At 41.7% G+C, this 23,610-nt stretch overlaps 1 protein-coding gene across 6 annotated transcripts in view; it reads right to left on the reverse strand.

Annotated features, from left to right (window-relative positions):
* The window catches only part of CHD9 (chromodomain helicase DNA binding protein 9), a 182,314-nt gene that overhangs the window by 124,436 nt on the left and 34,268 nt on the right, over positions 1-23,610 (reverse strand). Inside the window, exon 1 of one of the 6 annotated variants that reach the window (XM_074968619.1) lies at positions 23,104-23,172. The exons of the other annotated variants lie outside the window; for them this stretch is intronic. The gene's annotated coding sequence lies outside the window, so the exon portion shown is untranslated. Of the gene's footprint in view, positions 1-23,103; positions 23,173-23,610 lie in introns of those variants that run through there. 6 annotated transcript variants of the gene reach the window in all.

The following is a 23,610-nucleotide window of genomic DNA, read 5'->3' on the forward strand; positions in this document are numbered from 1 at the left end:
AAGTAACTGGAAGGCATCCTAAAACAAGAACAGTAAGAATTGCTCTAAGGCCCAAATCCTAGCCCCAGTGCACAGTCTGAACTTGGGAGTCCATCTGGTCTTGGGGAGGGAGGAATTTCCCCTACCATGGAAGAGGAAACGTTCAATGGTCACTACTCCAAATTCATAGCTTGAATAGTGTCCACAGTGTGTGTCTCCTCACTATGTAGAGAAGAGCAGCTAGTAGAATTACGTAGCAATGAATCACCTACCCAAACCTACGCTGCACAGCAACACAGACACAGCCCCATAGTGAGGTGGGTTTAACACAGTGAGAGTGCATTTCCCTGAACATGCTCCCCAAATCCTGCCCTACCTGCTCCAGAAACAGAACCACACTAGTTCTGCTATAAAAGCTCCTTCCATGCCATTTAGGGATGGGCAGGACTTGCACTTGAGACTTTAAGCTGTTGCCATTTATCTAAGGCTATGGCTACACAAGAGAGCTTAAGCAATGCAGTTGCATTGGTGCAGCTGTGATGCTCAATCTATCTCCTGTAGTTGCTCAAAGCCAACTAGAGAGCTCTGCCATGGACTTAATTAATCCACCCCCAATTAGTGATGGTAGCTCTCCAGCAGACATAGCGCTGTCCACACCACGTCGTTCAGGGGTGTGAATCACCTATACCAACATAAGTGGTAGACATAGCCTCAGTGCAATGTAATTCCAAAGTCTGCATGTGTGTAAATTCAAGACTTCATATATCTGTCTCCTGACCAGCCAACAACCTACATGCACTTCAGGTGCTGGTAATGAGTCTTCTGGCTACTGACCTAGTGAATTTTGTGTCAATGGTTGAATTGTGTAAACCTCCCCATACTAAATACACACAATAAATTTTCACTTATGTATTAACATGTCCAAATAATCTTATTAAGATCCTATCCCACTCTAAAGGAAAGGAGACTATGGGGTTACACATTTGCTTCTCAATGTTTTATATAATTCCCTCCAACAGCAGTGGAAGTATGTACATCTTTGAGAAGTTACTACTAGGGAATTTTATGCATGAGAATGTAACAAAACATTTTTTACATTACAATCACCAGAATAATCTTCATCTCTTTATAATCTAGTACTGGTGAAGAGATTAAAAATCTGCAGGGTCAACTAAAACATGTAACAAAGTATGGTTTTCTTTTCTTTTTTAAAATATTCCCAATTATTAGTATTACACATGGTATGATTCAGGGGACTTTACAGTTCCAATTTCTCACACCATGGTAATAGTAGATTTTCTTAAGGGAATATATTTTAGATCATATGAATTGTAAAATTTTATTCAGAAATTAAATTCTGAAGAATTTGTAACCTGAAGTGGCTTTTGAAGTCTGCTAAAATAGGAACAGTTGATGGTTTTAATCAATAAAACATGTTGATTTTCAACTAAATATAGCCTTTACACTCAATTTGGTACCTTCTTTTTGTTAACTACGCAGATACACTATAACTACACGTATGTAGGCCCTTCCCATAAGGGGACCTCTGAACCTGGCCAGGGGTGTTCTGCTTAGTCCTCTTTGCACTGTGTACTACCTCCAAAGGACTACAAAACTTCCAGTTCAATCATAAGGGCTCTGCCCTGAAAGGACTATACATCCTATGATGTAGTACTTGACATCTTCTGGGACATTTTCACCTTAACTCTGTGATCCTGTATCTGGGCGGAAGTTGAAAGTCAGGAGATCTTATTGGTAGCCTGGAGGGCTGGCTAAAGGAAGTTGGAGGGGCAAGAAAGCGGATAAGGATGAAGTGACTGAAAAAGAAGATCTGGAGGTTCATGCGAAGGGAAGGCTAGGCCTGGAGCCAGCGGTGCTACTTCACCAAGTTAGGAGGCCCGGCGGGATAGGACCTAGTAGCAGTTGCCTATGTTTACGTCAAGAGATTTGGTAGACTAGGCTGTCCCAGATGTCCCTGCTGAGACCACACGAGCAGTATTAAGGCCACACCGCACCTGCATGCCTGCTAGCATTGAGCTCCAGCACATTTATTCCTTCTCAGCAGCTGAGCCAGGAAGTGCTGATCATACTGGCAGATCCTGAACTGTGAAACCCAGGCAATTGTGGAAAGTATGAGTACCCCAGAGATTATCCTTGTTTAGGGAGACCTTGGTCATCTGATGTGAAAGTTCTTGTGCTAGGGAAAGTACCTCTTTCCAGGGCACCGGAGGTAAAGAGAAAGAAGCATGTAAGAAAAGCAACTGCCTGCATAGAGATGGTGGCTGTTTTATGACTTGATGATTACCAGCCAACACTGTGTCAATCTGAACCTGTTCTACACAAAAATGTCTCATCCCGGTTATCTGGACTCTCTCTGATACATCAGAAACTCCTAGTGCTTCCCTTGAACTCCCGTTCATCAAATATGCCATTGCTAGAAAGTACCTGGGATTTTAAAACTAAAGGGGAGTACACACTCCGGGAGGCGATGAATGTGTATATTATTAATGGTGAACGTTCTTGTGTAAGGTTCTTGTGTAAGGTTAAGTTTTGTTTTACATAAAGCAATACAGGCATAAGTTTACTTTAATGTTTGGAAGTTGTTTGGAAGTTGCCACCATTAGCTGAAACTGTAGTAATGCCATCTTATTGGTTTGTTGCAGTCCTTACAGTAGGTACTCTATTTTATTCTATTGTACTGTCATTGTATTTTGCTAAATTACTTCTAAGTAAAGTTGTTCCTTGCTCCAACTTGAGTGTTTAGTGCTTATTTAGAGCAATAATATAAATTGCTCTTATCTGCTAGGGCTGCTATATGAATTAGGCCAGAATCGTTCCTGGAAGTTACCCAGATACCCTAACAGAGATATATAGTGCTTATCAAGGTAGAGGCACCACAAACTGTCATTCTTCTTAATAGCAGAGAGCTGCTGTGAATGGGTGGATAAAAATTGGAATTCAATTAAAATGCACAAAAACAGCATTTTTTTAACATTTTTATTAGTTAAATAAAACTACTTAAATGTTCTGGATACTTTTTTCTTACATAAGTTTATCAAACAGGTCTTGCATTTAAAACTAACTGATTTATTAAACCAAGCAAGTATTATCTGTAATGAGTGAATTGCAGATTGTTTCTGGTCACCATGTCCTTCCAGATTTTAGAACAAGTATCTCTCAGTTTTTATTCACTGATTGGAAGAGGAAAATAAGCTTTCCTGTGTTTTCAATTCCCAACTGGTTTCTCAACTTTGAATGAACTAGTCATTGACCTGAACTAGCTGAATAAACTGAAATGAAGAAAATACCTCTCTACAGTTGCAAAAGAACCTACTGCTGCCAAAAGCTGGTTTACTAGTTCACTGAACTGGTAGAAGTTACTGGCTAAACACCTGGAAACAGAGTTGCTTTGAAATATAGATTATGGTAAATTTACATGGAATATAGGATAACAATTTCATATTTAATTTTAAATTGATTTCTAAGAAGAAAAATGTATTTAAATTTAAAAATCTGATTCTAATAAAAATCAACTTAAATAATTTTTGTCCTCTCTGATAAGTGTCATGATCCTATGACATGAAAATGCAAGTCACCATCCACTATGCATAACAATTGGGCTTAAGGTGGTTGAAATTATTTCCATTCCTCTATGTTCGTCTTTACATTCAATCCACTGAATAATAATAAACAAACCCAAAAACAAACAAGCAATGGTATCATCTCATATAGGAAAGGCAAAAAAATGCCATATTTCTAAGCCAACCTTTGACAGCCACAAATTCCTTGGCTCTAAAGTACAATAGGGCTTATACAATGAGAGAACTTGAATTTTCAAGTATGAAATCTCCTAAGTTGCTGTTTCAGCTCTCAAGATATTATTGTGCACTGACATGCAAGTAATCAGACTGTGCTGCCTGATTTTTATCCAATAGTTTGCTTATAGTCTTCTTGACAAAAAGCAATTTAACTGCATCAAAAACAAAGGAGCAATAAAGTATTAAGCGCCAACATTGCTCCAGTACATTATTTTGACTAAGTGGTTAAAATATCAGCATCACTTAGTATCTCTACATTTTAATATCCTCGTTCTTCAGCTCATCCTCAGTAGATTCCAACTTTGCTTTCCGCCCTTTATTTCTCTCCATTTTTCCTGCGCACTGGAGACGCACTAATTTGCACCAGTGACTTAGAGACCCATGGCAATTTACTAAATTTTGTGTATTAGTGTGAACACACAAAGAAGCCATTGGTAATAAATTGCAGTGTCCTTTGTTCACTTATGACAAGTGCAATTTAGTTTTATTGTAATATTTCAATAGCTAATTTTTTTTAATGAAGCAATAAAAGATACCACCATACTGTTCTGATATTAAATTCTTGCTGAGAAGTACCGAGACTGCCTTTTCTATGTGCAAATTCAGCCTGCATACTATGATGGCTCTTTTGTAATTACATTGTGCCCTTCCAGAAACACTTATGTGTTGACCATCTTCTTTTCTATTTCAGAAAGTCTTGTACCCACACGTTCAGACCTGGGACTATACACGACCTTAATTTGTTGCTAATGAGAGTTCCATGTGTGGTTAATATTTTTATTTGTATTTCTCCAGAGCTTGTCTCAAGACTCTGGGCAAATTACAAAAATTAATTTATAATACTGTGGTGGTAGTACACAGCTCTAAATGTGTCAGTTCCAGCTACTACTGCTTACAGTGTCAACACTCTATGGCCCTGATCCTGCAAAAAAAATAATTGAGATGCCTAACTTTAATTGTATTAAATCAAGAGGACTACTTACGTGCTTAAAGTTAAGTACATGCCTGTCTTTGCAATACAAGGGCCTAAGTTAGGACCCTAAGACTTCTGTAAAGTAATATTTCCTACCAACCTGAAACAAAAGAAGCCTCTGTAAAGGCAAAGTTGTTGTAGCCATGTTACTCCCAGGATATAAGAAACACAAGCTGGGTGAGGCAACAGCTTGTTTTGGACCAATTTCTGTTGGTGAAGAGATAAGCTTCAAGTCTGACCTGAAGAAGAGCTCTGTGCAAGTTCCAAAGCCCGAGGAAGAGCTCTGTGTAAGCTTGACAGCTTGTCTCTTTCACCAACAGAAGTTGGTCCCATAAAAGATTTTACCTCAACCACCTTGTTTCTCTAAAGACAAAGATTAATTCAGAAGGCCAATCTGGAAAGGAACAAACTCTTTTACCTTTAAGTGTTTGACTCAAAAGGAAGCCGAGCATTAGCACTTACTTCCAGAACCACACAGATCAAGAAGAAAAACAAAGGCCCAAACAGAACACAGTGCCTCTGTTTGCCTCCAAGACTGGAACACTAGCAACACCCTAAATGTTAACCAATGTAAGTTATTTGCTGAACAATTATAAATTCTTACAAATATGACCCAAAACAAAGAAGAATTCAGATTTCAAATATAATACAAAGTGAAATGAATAAAAGACACTCTGCTTTACGAATGAATGAATGAATAAAAGGAAGACAGTTCCCTAGTCACTGAAAGAGCTGATGAATTTCTAAATCATTTTAAAAGGACAGGCTGCAAGAACAAGTACTAAATGGATACAATCCTACTTGGAAACAGCCCCATATTAAGCAGAAAAGAACTTTTCGCCCCTTCTCCCAGGTCTCCAGCTTCCCTATGCAGCTGGGACAGTTCCCGGTCATTCATGCTTTTGGCTACCACTGCTGTGGCTGCCAGAGATGGCCTTTTCTCCCATTCTTCACTATTCCACCTGCTAGTGTTCTCACTCCCTGTTTTGGGCGCTTAGCTTTAGGGTGATCATGGAATAGGAGAACGCAGCTGGATTCACTCTCATCCAACCCATCCACTCACAAAGAATCACTTCAGCACCCCCATCAGAAGACATTCCAAGAGTAGAATAAGGAACTTGAGAAAGGAAGAGAAAGTGTAATAGGAAGAGAGGGAAACAGGCCTGCCACTAGCTTCCACTCATATGGCAAGCAAGTAGTAACCCACCTTTGTCCCCCCCAACAGGTTTGGGTAGAGAACTGAGGCCCACATAGATGGGTAAGGGATTACTAGTGTGAGAGGTTTACAGGGCATGTTGTCGGTCCTCCACCAATCTGGATGATTTCTCACAACCCTTGGTGTTTTGGTGCTTTTTTGGGGGTGGAGGGGGAGGGAGGAAAGCATGCTATTTTAAACAACGTTGACCACAGCTACTAGTATTTTAAAATATTGTCAGGATTATTGGGAAAACTCCCCAAGAGTCCTAAGGATTTGTAGATTGTCAACTGCTGGGCACGTTATGTATATATTCTGGTGAATCACGGCATAATGGAACTTGACTATCCAAATTTTGGGCATAAAAAGGCTACCCATCCCTGAACAGGCTTTCTTGGATGCATTTGTGTTATTGGGCTTCTTGGTAGTATGACAGGGTCGGGCCAGATGGCTACAGGAGAGTAATAGAAGGCAGACATATTAGCCCCAGGCTAAGTAGGTCCCTTTTCTCTGGGTAAGGTAACAGGGAAGGTTCCAGAACAATCAGGAACCTTCTGGAGACAATTAAGACAGGCTGATTAGAACACCTGCAGCCAATCAAGAAGCTGCTAGAATCAATTAAGGCAGGCTAATCAGGGCACCTGGGTTTTAAAAAGGAGCTCACTTCAGTTTGTGGTGTGCATGTGAGGAGCTGGGAGCAAGAGGCACTAGGAGCTGAGAGTGAGAACACGGACTGTTGGAGGACTGAGGTGTACAAGCATTATCAGACACCAGGAGAAAGGTCCTATGGTGAGGATAAAGAAGGTGTGGGGAGGAGGCCATGGGGAAGTAGCCCAGGGAGTTGCAGCTGTTGCACAGCTGTTCCAGGAGGCACTCTAGACAGCTGCATTCCACAGGGCCCTGGGCTGGAACCCGGAGTAGAGGGCGGGCCCGGGTTCCCCCCAAATCCTCCTAACTCCTGGTCAGACACAGGAGGAGTCGACCTGGACTGTGAATTCAGAAAAACGGCCAAGCTGAGGGCTGCCGTGAAGCTCTAAGGCGAGCAACTCCACCAATAAGCGCAAGACCCACCAAGGTAGAGCAGGAACTTTGTCACAGTAGGAAAAGGGAGAGTAGCATGGGGGAGTGGGAGGGAAGAGAAAGCCGATCCTCTGCATTCAATGGAGACGAATAAATACAAACTAGCTTATATTTTTCATCTGAAGACCTCAAAGCATTTTAACAAAGGAGGCAAGCCTCACTACTCCTATTTTAAAAATGGGGAAACCGAGGCATCCAGCAATCAAGTGACTTGCTCAAGATCTCAGAGCAGGCCAATAGCAAAATTGGGAATATAACCCACCTCTCATGAGTCTCAGTCTAGTGCTCTATCAACTAAGCCAATGTTTTCCCCAAGGGCACTGGTGAGGGGAGAACCAGCAGAGTTCCCTCCTCCCTGAGAGAATGCCAGGTTTCACCTAATACCCCCCTTCTCCACGTAAGAGAGGCAACAGGACCTTTACTATCTCTCCTCCACTGTAGTCCCCCCATTTTCTCTTGTTACTAAAATCCTCCTATTCCTTTCTCCTTCATTTCTGTACTCTTCTACCACAAAGGTCATAGGTAATGAGTGTAAAGGGGAATTTCTTTATTACGGCAGTTGAGGGGAAAAAGCCCACCAAAAAACAACCCTCCCCCACCCAAGACTAAACAGAACAAACAAACCCCACTACCGTTTACTTTACTTCACTCTACAACCCAACCAAACATAGCCTGTGCTTCCTAGTGTCAACACATACGGACTCTAAGTGACGGCGGTGCGGGCCAAGGGATGTGCTGGCCGCCCTTCCCGCAGCTCCCACTGGCCTGGAGTGGCGAACCGTGGCCAGTGGGAGCCGCGATCAGCCGAACATGTGGATGTGACAGGTAAACTAACCAGTCTGGCCCGCCAGGGGCTTTCCCTGAACAAGTGGCAAACTGGCTTTGAGAACCACTGTTTAAGAGGATCTAGTAACTGGAGTCCTTTGAGATCTGTGGTCCTTTTGGGTATTCACTGGGGGTGCACATACGCTCTGTTTTCAGGGGACCAGAAACTTTTCAGTAGCAGTGTCTGTTGGTCCACACCTGTGCCCTTTGCCTCCTTGCGCTTTCAACCGAAGGCATAAGGGGCAGTGCAGACCTACTGCCTCTCCAGTTCCTACTCTACTGCAAATCCAAGAGGATACAAGCATAAGGCAAGGAGGGCAGGACACGAATACCCATAGAGACCACATATCTCTAAGAACTTCCGTTACTATAGAGGTAAGTAACCTTCCTTTGAGTGCTGGTCCCTAATGGTATTCACTGTGGGTGACTCCCAAGCAGTGTTAATTGAGAAGGTGGGTGTGAGGAAGTGCTCTGCACCACAGCTTGCAGGACTGCTAAACCAAAGGAAGCATCCCCAGCAATGGCTTGAATCAAGGCATAGTGCCTGGTTGATGTGTGAATAGAACTCTAAGTTGCCTCTCCACAGATCTCCGAGAGTGGGATTCCTTGCTGGGAAGCCATGAAGGCAGCTTGAGCTCTGACAGATTGAGGAGGAAGGTCTTCCATAAAACTCAAAGCCAAGGAGGATACAACTGGAAATCCATTTCAAGAGCCACTGGGAAGATATTTTCAGTGCTTTCATTCTCTTAACAATGGAGACAAATAACCTTGGAAATCATCTAAAGGGCTGTACTCTGTCAAGGTAGAAGGCCAGAGCTCTACATATGTCTAGGTTGAGATGACTGGGACTGCTACCTTCTGTGACAATAGGTCTAGAAACGTCCAGATTCCAACAGGTTAACATAGGTCTAGAAACGTGAAGGATGCCATCTGCAAAGCTGAGGTGAACCTGAACTGTTGTGGCCACCGCGGTCCTATTCAGGTAACTGTTGACTTGTTCCACTTGATCTTTCAGAGGACATGAGGTTGGAGTGGGATGAGAGGGAAGGTGTACATCAATGGTTCTGAACACTGCACTAAGGTGGCATTCCCTCTTGACTTGTGCCCCTGAATATTTCAAGAGCAACTGGCAGGACACCGCCCATTTCCCTGGCTTTCAAAGAGGTCCCATGATGGCAACTCCTGCCAACAAAAAAATCCACTGGACCACCATCAAATGCAGCTCCCACTCGTGACCCTTGTAAGGCAGTCTGCTAGGGAATTCATTACACCTGGTAGGTGCACTGCAGAGAGGATGATCTGACGCTAGATGATTCCAGAGCTTGATCTCTTCCCTGCAGAATGAGGCATATCTTGCTTCCTACTGTGTGTTTATATAATAAACAGTGGTCATGTTGTCTAACTTGACTTGGATCAAATGAAGGACAAGAACCTCCGGCATGTCTCATGAGTTAACTGAAGTTTGAGAAGGTTTATGTGGAGTATGAACTCTTGCAGAGTCCAGGTGGCTGTCCAGGGGCACATCGCAGCCCAGAAGAGAGAGATCTGTAACGAGTGTCTCTGTGGGAGGGACAAGAACAAAGGCAACCCTTATACAAACCTTGTCCCTCTTCTACCACCAGATAAGTGACATGAGGACACTGTGAGAAAGTGAAACACTTTTGTTCAAGGAGTCTCCGCTCTGAGCATAGACCTTCCTCAGCCAAGCTTAGAGATCGTAAGGGTGGACTCTTGCAAAAAGAGAATCACACAGTCATATGTGGCCATGTGACATCCCAAAAACAAGCAGGATCAGACTGTCATTTGACTTTTTTCAACCCTCAGACATGAGGTCTCATCACAAGGAATATGCACTAAGTAGGCTCTGGCTGCAGACATGTCTAGACTGGCTCCAATAAATTCTATAGATGTTGCAGGTGTAAATATGGACTTTCCTGGATTTAGCTGAAGTCCCAAGGAGCGGCATTGGTCTAGTAAGGAGGGGACTGCTACCTATACCTCCTGATATGATCATCCTATGAGCAGCCTATGAGTAGGTAGGGAAATAAGGAAATGCACTGATGGGGCAGGTGCACTCCCACCACAGCCATGATTTTTGCAAAAACCCTCCAGGCCATCGAAATGCCAAATGGCAGTGCCTTGTATTAGAAATGCTCTAGGCCTACTGTGAAATCTACCAATCTCCTGTGTGCTAGATAGAAAAGAAGCATTGTTCAAATTAACAGCCACAAACCAGTTTCCTTCATGGGAGGAGATAATAGCAGCCACGGTAAACATTCTGAATCCTGAGCAGCAGATGAAGATGTTCATTTACCAGACATCCAGGATAGGTCTCCAGCCCCTTCTCTTTTGAGAGATTAGGAAATATTTGGAGTAAAAACCGTCCCCCTGTAATGAAGGGGTACTGGCTCAACACCCGCTAACTAAATTGGAAGGTCCACCTCCTGTATGAGGGTGCTGTCATGACTGCAGTCTATGAATAGGCATGGGGAAGAGATATTCGATCACCTAGCCAGATCCACTGCTGCCAAAACCCATTTGGTCTGATGTTCTATGCTGCCACCTTGGAAGGAAATAGGGCCGGAAGTCTCTCCGCACAGAAAGAGGTATGGAGAGACTTGTTGTGCAAGGACTGATTGACAGCTCTTGAGCATCTCATCACAATGTCTTCTCGGTAGGCTGCTGCATCTGGAGAGAGCACAGCAGTGGTGCGGTGTGTCTGCCATGCTCCACCCTCTGGGTTTTCTCGGTGCCTCATAGATCATCTGCTGATAAGACCAGCTGAGGGGTTAGCCAGTAGCTATCCAGCAGTGGCTTAGAATATTTCCTGTGAGGAGTCAGGGTATATATTCTCAAGGAACAGACGGTGAGAGAGTCCTTAAGAGAGAAGTGACTCTCTGGTTTTTCCTCACTGAAAAGGTTGTTACCCTCAAAGCGGAGATCTTCAACCACCACTTGGATCTCCTTGGGAAAACTCAATAACTACAGACAAGAGATCTGCCTCGTGACCACTCAAGTCACCATGGCGCAGGAAGCTGTGTCCACTGCATCAAGTGATGCCTGTAGGGATGATCCTGCAAACAGCTTCCCCTCACTAGGATAGCCTAGAATTGAGGCCTATATTCTTGAGATAGTTTATTGACTAAATCCAACAGCTTGTTGTAATTAGTAAAGTCATATTTAGACATAGGCATCTTGTAGTTCACAATTCAGAATAGTAGGTTGGATGAACAATAGTTCTTTCTTACGAAGCAATCTAGCCTCTTGACATCTTTAGCTGAAGAGGTGGACCTGGGCTGGAGGAACCTGTTCCACTCTGTGACCGCTTAGACAACCCGAGTGTTCAAGTCAGGGTTGGGAGAATAGATATTCCACCACCTGGGAACACTTCTTTTCAGCCCTCTTAGAGGTTGGGGGACTAGTGTGCGCCAAATGTCCTTAGCAGGCTCTAAAATGGCTTCATCACTAGGGAGAGTCACCATGGAAGGAGCCTTAGACTAGAGAGGCTCTCCAGAAGTCTGTGTGTAGGATCCTGGCCTTCATCCAGTGGGATCCGTAGGGTTTTTGCAATCCTCCTCAGAAGCTCCTGGTACTGCCTGTAGTCATCTGGAGAGGAGTGGGAAGGCCAGTGCTACCACCTCATCCAGAATTGAAGATGACAATTTGCAGATTCAGTGGTACTGATTGTTCCTGCTCTCAGGAGGCTGAGGCTCCTCTCTTGGAGGCAATTTCTGTCTGAAACGGTGATCTGGGTTTCTTAGACTGGGGCTCGAGAATATGGGTTCCAAGAACTCCAGTATGGCCAGTGGTTGTGATCACAATGTATGGAAGTGGGCCCCAAGGGCAGGGGAATACCAATGGTCTCTAGCTCCACAGTAGGGACCCAGGAGACTCTGGAAGCCCTGTTCGCACTAATGTTCCTTCTTGAGACCATGGGAACCTTCTGTTCATCCCCAGATTAAGAGTTACCTGGCTCTATATGTAGAACCATCAGTATGGTGTGACTTGAGGTAGTGAGACCAAAGGCGTGCCCTGGCGAATAGTATTCCAGTGATCCTGGTGCATCCACACTCTGTCTAGTGCTCAGTACTGGTGAATGATATACAGATGGCATAGTGATGTCTTACTTGAACCTGGCCTGACAGGATCATTTACTCTGTAGTTATGTAGGTCATCAGGTTCCTGAGAAGGGTGTAATGAGGTCTGGCTGAAGGAGAGCTAACAGGAGTCTTCAGCACCAGGTAGTCTACTGGCGCAGGCTTGTACCACCAGTGGGGAAGGCGAATGCATCTTCCTGTCCCTTTGCACCTTTGTGGACATTTTCAGAGCACTGGAATCTCCCGGTATCATCTTTGTCAGTCCAAGTTCCCCATGAGCTATAGAGGCACCTGGCTCCAGGGCATGGAGTCTCACCCGGTATCAAGGAAGTTGGCAAGGCAGTCCTTTTCTTTGAGGACGTAAGAAGTGATTGTTGTCTCTTCTTATGAGGGTGTCTCTCTCTTGAGGGTGTTTCATCATCTTTTCCTTTTTTTGTTTCGTGGAGTCCTTGGTTCTTAGGGTCTCAAGCTCAAAAGGTGCCTGTGTTGGAAGAGCACTGCCCAAAGGCTCCAGCTGACAAAAAAAGAGCAGGAGGGTTCCAGATCAGACCAGGGCCTCATGGAAGCCTCCATCAGGTACCTATGGAATCTGACCTTCCATGACTGCCTAGGATGAGGGGGAAAGGAGTGGCAAATCTCATGCTTCAATAGAATGTGTAATTTCCTGAGGCAGCGCAGGCAGCTCTTGTGTGGGTCACTCACCAGAAAGACCCACCCAGCACGGCTTGAAGCCTGGGACCTTGAGCATACTAAGTGCCCCAAATGATAGGGGAACCCTCTTGATCCCCACTAACTATAAGCTATATACTAAATAAATAAACTATTACTATACTAAACTACTAAAATAATAAACTATTTACAATATATTACAAATGGAATAGCTAGAGCTATAAAGCTACAGACTCAGAAGGGCATCAACTCAGACCGCAAGCAGCAGAGTAAGCAACTGGAAAGGTGATCGGTCCGCGCTGCTCCTTGACTGAAAGCATGAGGCAGCGCAGGGTGCAGGCTTGGAACCAACGGACACTGCTCTTGAAAAATTTGCTTTTGCCGGACACAGAGCACAGGAGTATCCACGAAGTGAATACCCACAGGGACCAGCACTCAAAGAAGAATGTAATTTTAGCATCCTCTATCTGGCTAACCCACCAGAACTAGAAAGTAATGTTCTAAATTGCCTCTGAGTGTGCCAAGCCATTGGCATGATAAGAGTATAAATCTTTCACTCTAATGGTTTCTTCTAAAAGCATCCCAGAATTGAAATGCAGAACACACACTATAATAACAATGATAAACCTATCTTCTGGTATTCCGTGGCCTACCAACACTAGAAACATTGTGTAATGGGCTGGCATGCACCTCTACCGAGTGCCCCCTTCTGGTCGGGTGCATCTAAAATCTTTAAACAGTCCCAACTGTGGTACTGGGCTGTACCCCCAGGACTTCCTCCCTGGAGGCAACGATTTCATCCTCTCCGGGCCCTTCCTGCCAGGCCACTAAGTAGTTCAGATCCCTTTCTGGGGGCTTATTGCTGTCCAACTGTAGGCCAATTCCCCAGTGGCTTATGGGGGGGACCTGGGCCCGCCCACAACTCCAGGTCCCAGCCCAGGAACCCTAAGAATAGCAGCCATGCACTGTCATGTCCCTTTAACAAAACCGTTTTTAGTTCCCTGGGCCACTTCCCTGTGGCCCCAGTCTGCACCCATGCTTCACCCAGCCAGAAGCTCTTTCCTCACTCCCCTGGTCTCTGCCAGCACGGAGCTGTCTGTGGTGCTGCAGTTCCCTTTGGCCAGCCAGGAGCACCATCTTCAATCCTGTGGCTCCAGCAAGGAACTGCCTGTCACTGGCACTGCAGCTCCTTTTCATATGGCCCTATTGGGCCCTCACTGGCTGCTTCCTGCAGCCTCTCTCATTGGCTAGCCCTTCGCATCCTGTCTAGGCTTCTCAGAGGACTTGGCTCCACTGCTCCTTTCCTAGGATGCATGTGGCAGGATCCTGAGGCCTCCAGGAGGAGGGACTCCGAGCCTAGTCCACCCTGTCAGACACTGACAGACCAAAGTAAATACTTTCAGGACCAATAACTTTTCTAAGCACTGGACTGAAGCCACTGAATTTTCTTTCCCTCCACAATCCTTCACAGTGCCCTGAAGGTCAACAGACCGGGACTCTGTCAGACCAACAGGAGGAGCAAAGTGGTAAAGGAACTCTGAGAATTCCTTACCTCCAACCTCAAGGCATTCAGAGCTATAGTTCAGTCAGGAAAAAGTATTTGGGTGACAAACTGATGGCCTAAATACTTAGAAACACAAACATTCTCACAAGAATGAGTTTCACATACATGTACATACCGAGAACTGTGCATAAACATTGTGTAATGGGGGTGGCATGAACCTGCAATGTATTTGCATATATTGTTTCATATGATAATCCTGAATAGCAAGCATACATTGGGTGTTTTGCAAGTAGGAAAGCGTACACAGTTCTTAAAGCGTGGGCTTAACTGGGGAGCAACAACCTGAAAAAGGGTTATATGATTCTATTTAGCCAATTGTCTTGGGTTCAGCTCTTTGAAGTCCTCCCTTCCTGGCAGTCTAACCCTTTCTCCTTTACCCTCATCCAGTTTAACATAAATTATAATGATTATTTATGCATTCCTCTACCTTAGTTTACCTGCCTTCTCTTTGACAGCTGGTGTTCTTTAGCTACAGCAGCTGGCAGCTGCTTTCAAGGCTCTTAAGAACTAAGGTTACTCTTCACCACCTACTTCAGTGATTTAATAGAATTTCTACAGCAAGCTGACAGAGAAATGCTTAACCCACAGTAGCTGTAGCTTCCACAATCCAGTGAAGAAAAAGGAACCCAACTCCTAAGAATGTGCAAAATCTCTTTTAGAACTATTTTCTTATCCCTTTTAGAGCAGTGACAATCGAAGCCAAAGAGAGTATGGAGTAAGTCATGGAAAGCATAATAGCGGTTTTTTCTAGTGAGATTACTTACAATAACTTGAATCTTTCTTCTGAATATTTGAATTCTATTTAAATATATTATATTGCCTGAAACAACTGGTGCCATTTTCTAAGGCAGTTCCTAAAGTTTTTTTTGAAAATTGTAGATAAGAACAAGTATTCCCTGTTTTACAGCATGATGTTCTGAACATACAAGCATAAAAACAAAGCTCAAATTCAAAGATAATGTTCTACTTCTCCAGTAAAAGAGTACTTATGTACAAAATCATTTCAGCTTTGTTTCAATAATCATATGCTAGCTATGGTTAGAATTCCCCTTCCTTCACCCACCCCAACAACTACAGGTAGAGGCTCCTGTCACTACCAATGTAGGTTGTTTGGTGAAAAAAGGTCTTGAATACGGAGATATTTTGAAGACTAGCATTTCAATCTGCAAAACATGAAGGGAAAATACCACAAACAAATGCAAAGTCACAAGTCGACAGCTGCCACTTTTTGTAATAGAAACTGACTGTTTTCTTTTAAAGTGGAACGAATGCCAACAACTTTCAAGGATGCAAAGCATATGTCAGTTGTTTCTAAAACATCTAAGTTACATTCCTGGATTCATCTTTCAGAGACTTCGCATCAACATTCTCAATCATGGTAACAATCTAACATAACATCATCTTATTCAGGGATATTCTTTAGGACAGGCATTCTCAAACTTCATTACACCTCGACCCCCTTCTGACAACAAAAATTACTACACAACCCCAGGAACGGGGAACGAAGCTTGAGCCCGCCCAAGTCCCTGGGCAGTTCCCTTTGGCCAGCCAGGAGCACCATCTTCACTCTTGTGGCTCCTGGCTTGCAACAAATATATCTTAGAAGCCTGTAAGTACCCTCTGTCATAAATATAAAGGGAATGGTAAACACCTTTAAATCCCTCCTGGCCAGAGGAAAAACCCTTTCACCTGTAAAGGGTTAAGAAGCTAAGATAACCTCGCTGGCACCTGACCAAAATGACCAATGAAGAGACAAGATACTTTCAAAGCTGGACGGGGGTGGGGGGAAACAAAGGGTTCTCTCTGTCTGTGTGTTGCTTTTGCCGGGACCAGAGCAGGAATGCAGGTCAGAACTCCTGTAAAGAGTTAATAAGCAATCTAGTTAGATATGAGTTAGATTCTGTTTTGTTTAAATGGCTGATAAAATAAGTTGTGCTGAATGGAATGTATATTCCTGTTTTTGTGTATTTTTGTAACTTAAGGTTTTGCCTAGAGGGATTCTCTATGTTTTGAATCTGATTACCCTGTAAGGTGATTTTACAGAGGTGATTCTTTTACTTTTTCTTTAATTAAAATTCTTCTTTTAAGAACCTGATTGCTTTTTCATTGTTCTTAAGATCCAAGGGTTTGGGTCTGTGTTCACCTATGCAAACTGGTGATGATTTTTATCAAGCCTTCCCCAGGAAAGGGGGTGTAGAGCTGGGGGGGGGGGGGGATTTTGGGGAGGAAAGACATTTCCAAGTGGGCTCTTTCCCTGTTATTTTTGTTAGACGCTTGGTGGTGGCAGCAATAAGGTCCAGGGACAAAAAAGGTGAAATGGTTTGTATCTTGGGGAAGTTTTAACCTAAGCTGGTAAAAATAAGCTTAGGGGGTTTTTCATGCAGGTCCCCACATCTGTACCCTAGAGTTCAGAGTGGGGAAGGAACCTTGACACCCTCAAATAGTTTTTCTGTACTTAATGATCTGATTTTTAAGTCATATTACAGAAACTTTCAGACCAAGAATCAAATACCGTAAGAGATTCAGAATCTCCTTTTTTCAATACAATGCTCCTGTTTCTAGCCTTCTTGCATGTCTTGAAATATCAGACTTTTAAAGTACTGACTTGCTGAGGAGTGAATATTTCCCACCTGAGTGCTGGAACAGTTGAATGTTTGAAAGGAAAATTCCACATTTTGAAAAATAGAGGACATACTTCTCTAGCAGGGTTGGGTTTTTTTTTGGGGGGGGGGGGGGGTAAGCGATGGCAAGAAAAGGAGGAGTTAAGCAGAAGCTGCTTATAGACTTGAAATCTCATAAGTAATATTGCATGAAATACAGTAACTCCTCGCTTAAAGTTGTAGTTAAGTTGCTAAAAAATGCTACTTTAAGCGAATCCAATTTCCCCATAAGAATTAATGTAAATGGGGGGGTTAAGTTCCAGGGATTTTTTTTCGCTAGACAAAAGACGTGATCTATACATATATATATATACATATATATATATATACATACACACACACACACACACATATACACACACAGTATAAGTTTTAAACAAACAATTTAATACTATACACAGCAATGATGATTGTGAAGCTTGGTTGAGGTGGTGGAGGCAGAGGGTGGAAGAGGGTGGGATATCTCCCAGGGAATGCCTTACTGTTGAATGATGAACTAGCACTTGGCTGAGCCCCCAAGGGTTAACACATTGTTGTTAATGTAGCCTGACACTCTACAAGACAGCACGAATGGAGGGTGGGCATGGGAGGGAGACAGCATGGCAGACAGAGACACACACCCTGTGTGTATGTGAGAGAGAGAGAGAGAGAGAGAGAGATGCACACTGCCCCTTTAAATATGCTGACACCACTCTAAGTACACTGCCCTTTTAAGTAGATCAGCAAGTTGAGACAGCAGCTGCTGCGAGCAAGCTCCAACCGTCCTGAGCCCTGTTGTGTCGTGTCCCCCCCCCCCACGCTCTATGGAGATGGGGTAAGGGGGAGGGGGGAGGAGTGGGACACCCTGACATTAGCACCCCTCTTCTCCCCCCCTCCCCTGCACAGCAAGCAGGAGGCTTCTGAGAGCAGCTCCAAGGCAGAGGGCAGGAGCAGCTCACGGCAGTGAGGCAGGGGACAGCTGAACTGCTGGGCAATTGATAGCCTGCTGGGCAGCTGCCGCACTGGGAACTTAGGGGAGCCGATGGGGGGCTGCCAGTCCACCCTGGTTCCAAACCCCCACCAGCTAGCTCCAATGGGCAGCTCCTTCTGCAAGCAGTGGACAAACAGCGTTATAAGAGAGCATTGCACAACTTTAAACAAGCATGTTCTCTAATTGATCAGCAACGTAACAACGTTAATCGGGACGACTTTAAGTGAGGAGTTACTGTACTTCAGTAGGCACCTGATTCAGATTCCTACTCATTCTACTTCTGTCCTTTTTTGCATTTGAGTGGACTGACACACAGATGGGTCAAATGGACACCACATTCAATGGGTTGCTCCATTTAGATAAAAGTCCAAGATATGCTTGACTTTGTTTCCTCTCTAGCTAGACAGCTCTTCTTCCAACTACTGAACTTGCATAATTAGCACATGATTTTATCACTAGGTTAGCACTTTTCAGATAACTGAATTACTTGATAGTTTTCTGAATGTTGTCAGCCAGACATCTGTTGCATCTAATAATATTTATAAATTTAGTTGTACCTTTGTGGCTCTCTTCTGCAACAACAATTTAAGGACTATTTTCTAAATTTGGGGGGCGGGGGGGGGCAATTGGTCTAATCTCACTGGCATATGTGATAACTCTGCAAACATGTCTTGACAGAAGACTCCTTCCATGCCTGCCATCTGCTAATTAATTCTTGAATTTGTTTCAATATTATATTTGGCATTGTAGTCATCACTTGAATTCTAAATACATCTAACAGACCCTGCAATTATCCCAGAAAAAAATATTCAAAATAAACCTAAACCAGAAAATATTTTGAGAAAAAAATACACAAATTTGCAAAATCAAAACAGAATAACCTAATAATGTTTGACAACCAGAGCAATCTCAAAGGGACTTATATAATCATTACAAGCAACCATTACTGCTAGTTAAAATTCAACAAAAGTAATAAAGGAATGATTCAACCACCTTAATTCTCTCCAAAGATGGATAAGTAGCAACAGTAATACAGTGCCAACTGCATAAATCCAACACTAAAGAATGATCCTCATAGAAAGATATTACAACTCCAACTGTCTTTGCCACTTCCCTGACTAACATTGTACAATAGCAAACAACACTAGTAAGCAGAAAAGAAAACTATGCAAAAATAATAATAGATGAATTAGAGACACATGAAATATACAGTATACCACACAGATTTTAGTGGTCTTCAGTATTTTTCATTTTGTCTTTTTTTTCAGGCATTTTATGATTTCAAAATGCTTCTGAATTTTAAGATGCTTTCAGAATTATCAGAACTTCATAAATTGAATAACAGAAGGCTGGCACTATTGTAACTATGTTCCACATAAAAACTATAGAAAGATACTTGTTCTACTTAACACGTAAGGATGATTTCAAATTATTGAAATTATAGTGACAGAGCATGGGCTGAATATATGGACTAAGATAAGGACTGAAAGTGTACTATATATAATTTAGTTAAACAGATATTAACTTAGAAAGAATCACATTTCAAGTGTTTAAGTAAAACCTTTGATTAATATAAAAAAAGTCACACACACACACCCCCCTCCGCACTTGTGTATTTTGGATATTTGACAGCATTTACTGTATAGACTCCAAGATCAGATGGGACCATTGTGATCATCTAGTCTGGCCTCCTGTATAATGCAGGCATTGAACTTCCCAAAATAATTCACAGAGCATCTCTTTTTAAAAAAAAAAAATCCAATCTTGATTTAAAAATTGTTAGTGATGGTAAATTGTTCCAACTATTAATCACCCCAACTGTTGTTAACTTACACCTCATGTCCACTCTGAATTTGTCTACCATCAGCTTCCAGCCATTAGATTGTATTATACCTCTCTCTGCTTAGCCTGAAGAGCCCATTATTAAATAGTTGTTTCCCCATTTAGATAGGTGCTTACAGATTATAATCAAGTCACCCCTTAACCATCTGTGTTACACTAACTAGGTTGTGACAGTTGAGTCTATCATTATAAGGCATGTTTTCTAATCCTTTAATGATTCTCATGGCTCTTCTGAGCCCTCTGTAATTTACCAACGTCCTTCTTGAATTGTGGGCACCAGAACTGGGCCCATAATTAAAATGACAGTTCGACCAATGTCAAATACAGAGGCAATAGATCCTCTCTACTCCTACTTGATATTCCCCTTCATATTTATATCCCAGGATCGCATGAGTTTTCGGCCATATCTTCATATTTGTGCTCATTGCACCATTGCCGTATATTAGCTCTTTAGGGTGAATATCACCTATGGTTAAGAAGAACAAAATGAGTCCTGAGCTCCTCATCCATAGACTGGTACAATGCAGGGGGTCCATGAATGGAATAGCCATCCAGGAATATCTGTGCATCATGGATAAGAGCAGATGGTGGAGCTACATTTACTTGAATCCACTGGCCCCAAGACACTAATACTAAGGGGTTGTAGCTGCTATTCCAGTACAAGACTGAAGTTCTGTGCTCTGGGTGTAGATTACACTTCTGTAACCCTGCTGTATAAAGCCCAATTTCTTAGGTTTTACGCAGATGGAATGGATGTCGCGCTCTGATATTAACACAGTGTATATATGAAAACAAATTTATACACATACACACAAACATATATACACATGCACTAATGTATACCACACCAAAAGCAGCATCTACAAATCTTGGAATTTCATTCACTTTTTTCCAAGGGGGGCACGACAAATTCATTTTACAAATGCAGTGTCATCTGTTGCTTAGTAACAAGAGAGCAAGCAAGTACAGTTAAGATCTTGTGCTCACCAGCACAAATACAGTTTTAGTTTCCCACTCAGTCTGAAAATTGCACAGATTTTTAATTCGTTGAATATATTAATTACAACAGTAAAGTTAGAGTATCTGACTTTTAGCCAGAAAAGAAAAATTCGGAAGTTAAAACTACCATCACTTTATCCTATTTCATCCATGTGTATAAATACTGCTGCTCAGATAAAACCTTTCTTTGCTCCTACGGTCTGTATTTCCCTCCTTTAATACATGTAATCAGTCCATTAACAATAGTGGTGGCAGCATACTTCTATGAAAATGCAGAGAAGAATAAAATTAAGTGCAATGGCCATAAAATGCTCACTGAAAAAATATGTATTTTACAATATCTGTCTACATTTGTTTTTATGTGGAACACAGTTACAATAGTGCAAGCCTACTCTTCTTTAGACTGATAGTGTTTAAAAATTAATATGAAATCTAAATATGTTAAAACCTTTTCTGTTTTGTTAGTTAATAAAATCAACAAGACCATCAAAAAAGCTTAATAAATGTCAGGCAATCTGAGATCCTAAGATTATGAAATGGAAAATTATCTAAGTCAAACTAAAAGTTCTATCATCAAATTCTAGTATGTTTTTGTTTAAAAAAAAAATCCCATAAAGATAAACATACGATTCCTCATTCATTTCCAGCATCTCAGACTACAGTGGATAGGTTTTAAAATCCATAGTACAATTCCATTTGCGTAAATATTTTCAAAGTTAAGAAAAAGGATATTAGCAAACCAAAGCTTTCTAGAGGATTTAATGTTCTTTGTTATTAAGGTACACTGTGGTAAACACAATGTTTAATATTTTGCAACACCTTAGCAGGTATATTTAAAATTACGAAAATGAAGTTTTGAGTCTTACATTAAGTTTTTAAGATACAAAATGTTCTCAAATTCCAAGATGACCTCTTTCATTAATGGACTAAAATGCCATAAATTCATTCTCCAGTTGTCAAGCTGAACTTATTACAATGGATGTTACACAATCTTATGAACTCCTAAAACATTACAATAGTAATGCAGTGGGAGAATTCAACAAAATTTGCACAAACTCAGTTAAACTACTTCAATCAATATCACTTGTATTTTCTTCTTATTGCATTGATCTATAATAAAATATGCACAAGACTATAAAATTTATGGTTAAAGATAATATTGCATTGTTCTTGATGCGATCCAATTACTGCACCTACAGAAAATATATCATGACCACAAAACATTCTAGATTATACCAGCTTTTACACTGCACATGACTAAGTTTTAGTGACCATGGCATGTTTTAAAAACTAATGTACACTGAAATCAGAGATACACAAGTAACACTGCTATGAACGTATTTCATTTGAAATGAGCATTTTCAAATGATAAACCACATTAAGTTCCTCTTTTTTCCCTAATTTAAAAATCAATTTTAAAAGCTGTATCCAAACGTATACCTACTTAATGAGTTCTTCCCCTAAATTACAGGCTTTATCTAATAGCTAGTTAATAAAACGCATTAAAAAAAAAAATCAGTGACATGGTATTTTTTCCACCCACCTTCACAAAGCTATTAAAACTGGTGAAAATAATCAAACCAACTGGTAGTTTTCTCAATATTCAAAAGTTAACACATTCACCAGTATTGGAAAAGGTGTCTGAAAAAACACATGGGCATTCCATCGTAAGTCATTTAAATAGCATATAAGGAGGGCACACAACAGACCTCCCTACCCAAACCTATTCCAATTCCAAAGAGAAATGATCTTCTGAGAGCAGGATAGCAAGTGTTTCTGAACATTATTTTGCAAGTGAAACTCATAAAACAAGCTTCTCTTGGATAATACATTCTACAAAACTATAAAATAAAGAATTAAACACTGGGAATTTCAGCTACAATCTTATTAGTTTTCATATAGTATACTGTAATATCGGACAACAGAAAACCTGAAGTATTTTCATAAATTTCACTCACTATTCAATAAGGAAAGATATTAAATATTTATTTTAAAAACTGTAAATGTTTAGCTTTCTGTCACAATATGTCTCGTGGTTCTTTTGCAATGCATATTAGATAACCAGTTTATTTTTGAAGAAAACAAAAGTCTGCCCTGTTAAAGAGAAATTAGAATCATTATTATGCATCTATGTTCAGACTGCACATACACTGTATTTTTGTAAAAATATTTTCATAACATTTGGTTTTGCTAGTCTCATTCCAAAGTTGCAGGCAAGGCTGACAAGGAATATGTGAGGTAAAGTGCTTTGTTCTCATAATTAAAATGAGCTAAACCTTCGGTATGCCTCAAAACCTTCACTCTAATTATGTCAGTTTCAAAACACTGTATTGTAACTGATGTCTCATTCGAAGATTGGAGTATTCTTAAGAGAATCTGAAGCATACAACAGTAATAAGTCTTAGCAGCAGGAAGAATTTAGTTAGACCTACTGTTCAGTTTGGCTTGGATCCTACATGCTCCTCACATACTGGACTAATCCATGAATTTCTCACAACTCCACCCCTACTTTTCCTGGAATCCACTTCCTGTTCACCCTTCACCTTAAGTATGCACACTCGAGGCCAATAGCCTGAAAGCTACTGTTAACAACTCTGGTTTCTGTTACTCATTTTCCTGGCAGGGAGCTCAGAGCTCTGCTTCCTTTGCAGTAGAGTATGCAGAGTAATAACTAGGATCATATTTCACCACTGACTGCCATTCCATGCATCTCCAGGTTATAGAGGCTTTTTGCTAAGACAGAACTGACGGAAGCGACAAAACCAGCCACTATGGGCGGTCTCCCATGACCTTAAAACTAGTATGTTACTAAAAATGATCAAAATCTTAAGAAAACACCTATATTTCATCTTAGCTGATCAAACCACTATGAAGCCTAGAAATGTGCACATACAGTATGGACCAGATTTATAACAACATTTACAAACAGCAAGATTTTT

The sequence above is a fragment of the Natator depressus genome, chromosome 12 (genome assembly GCF_965152275.1).
Source record: "Natator depressus isolate rNatDep1 chromosome 12, rNatDep2.hap1, whole genome shotgun sequence".
Classification (NCBI taxonomy): Eukaryota; Metazoa; Chordata; order Testudines; family Cheloniidae; genus Natator; species Natator depressus.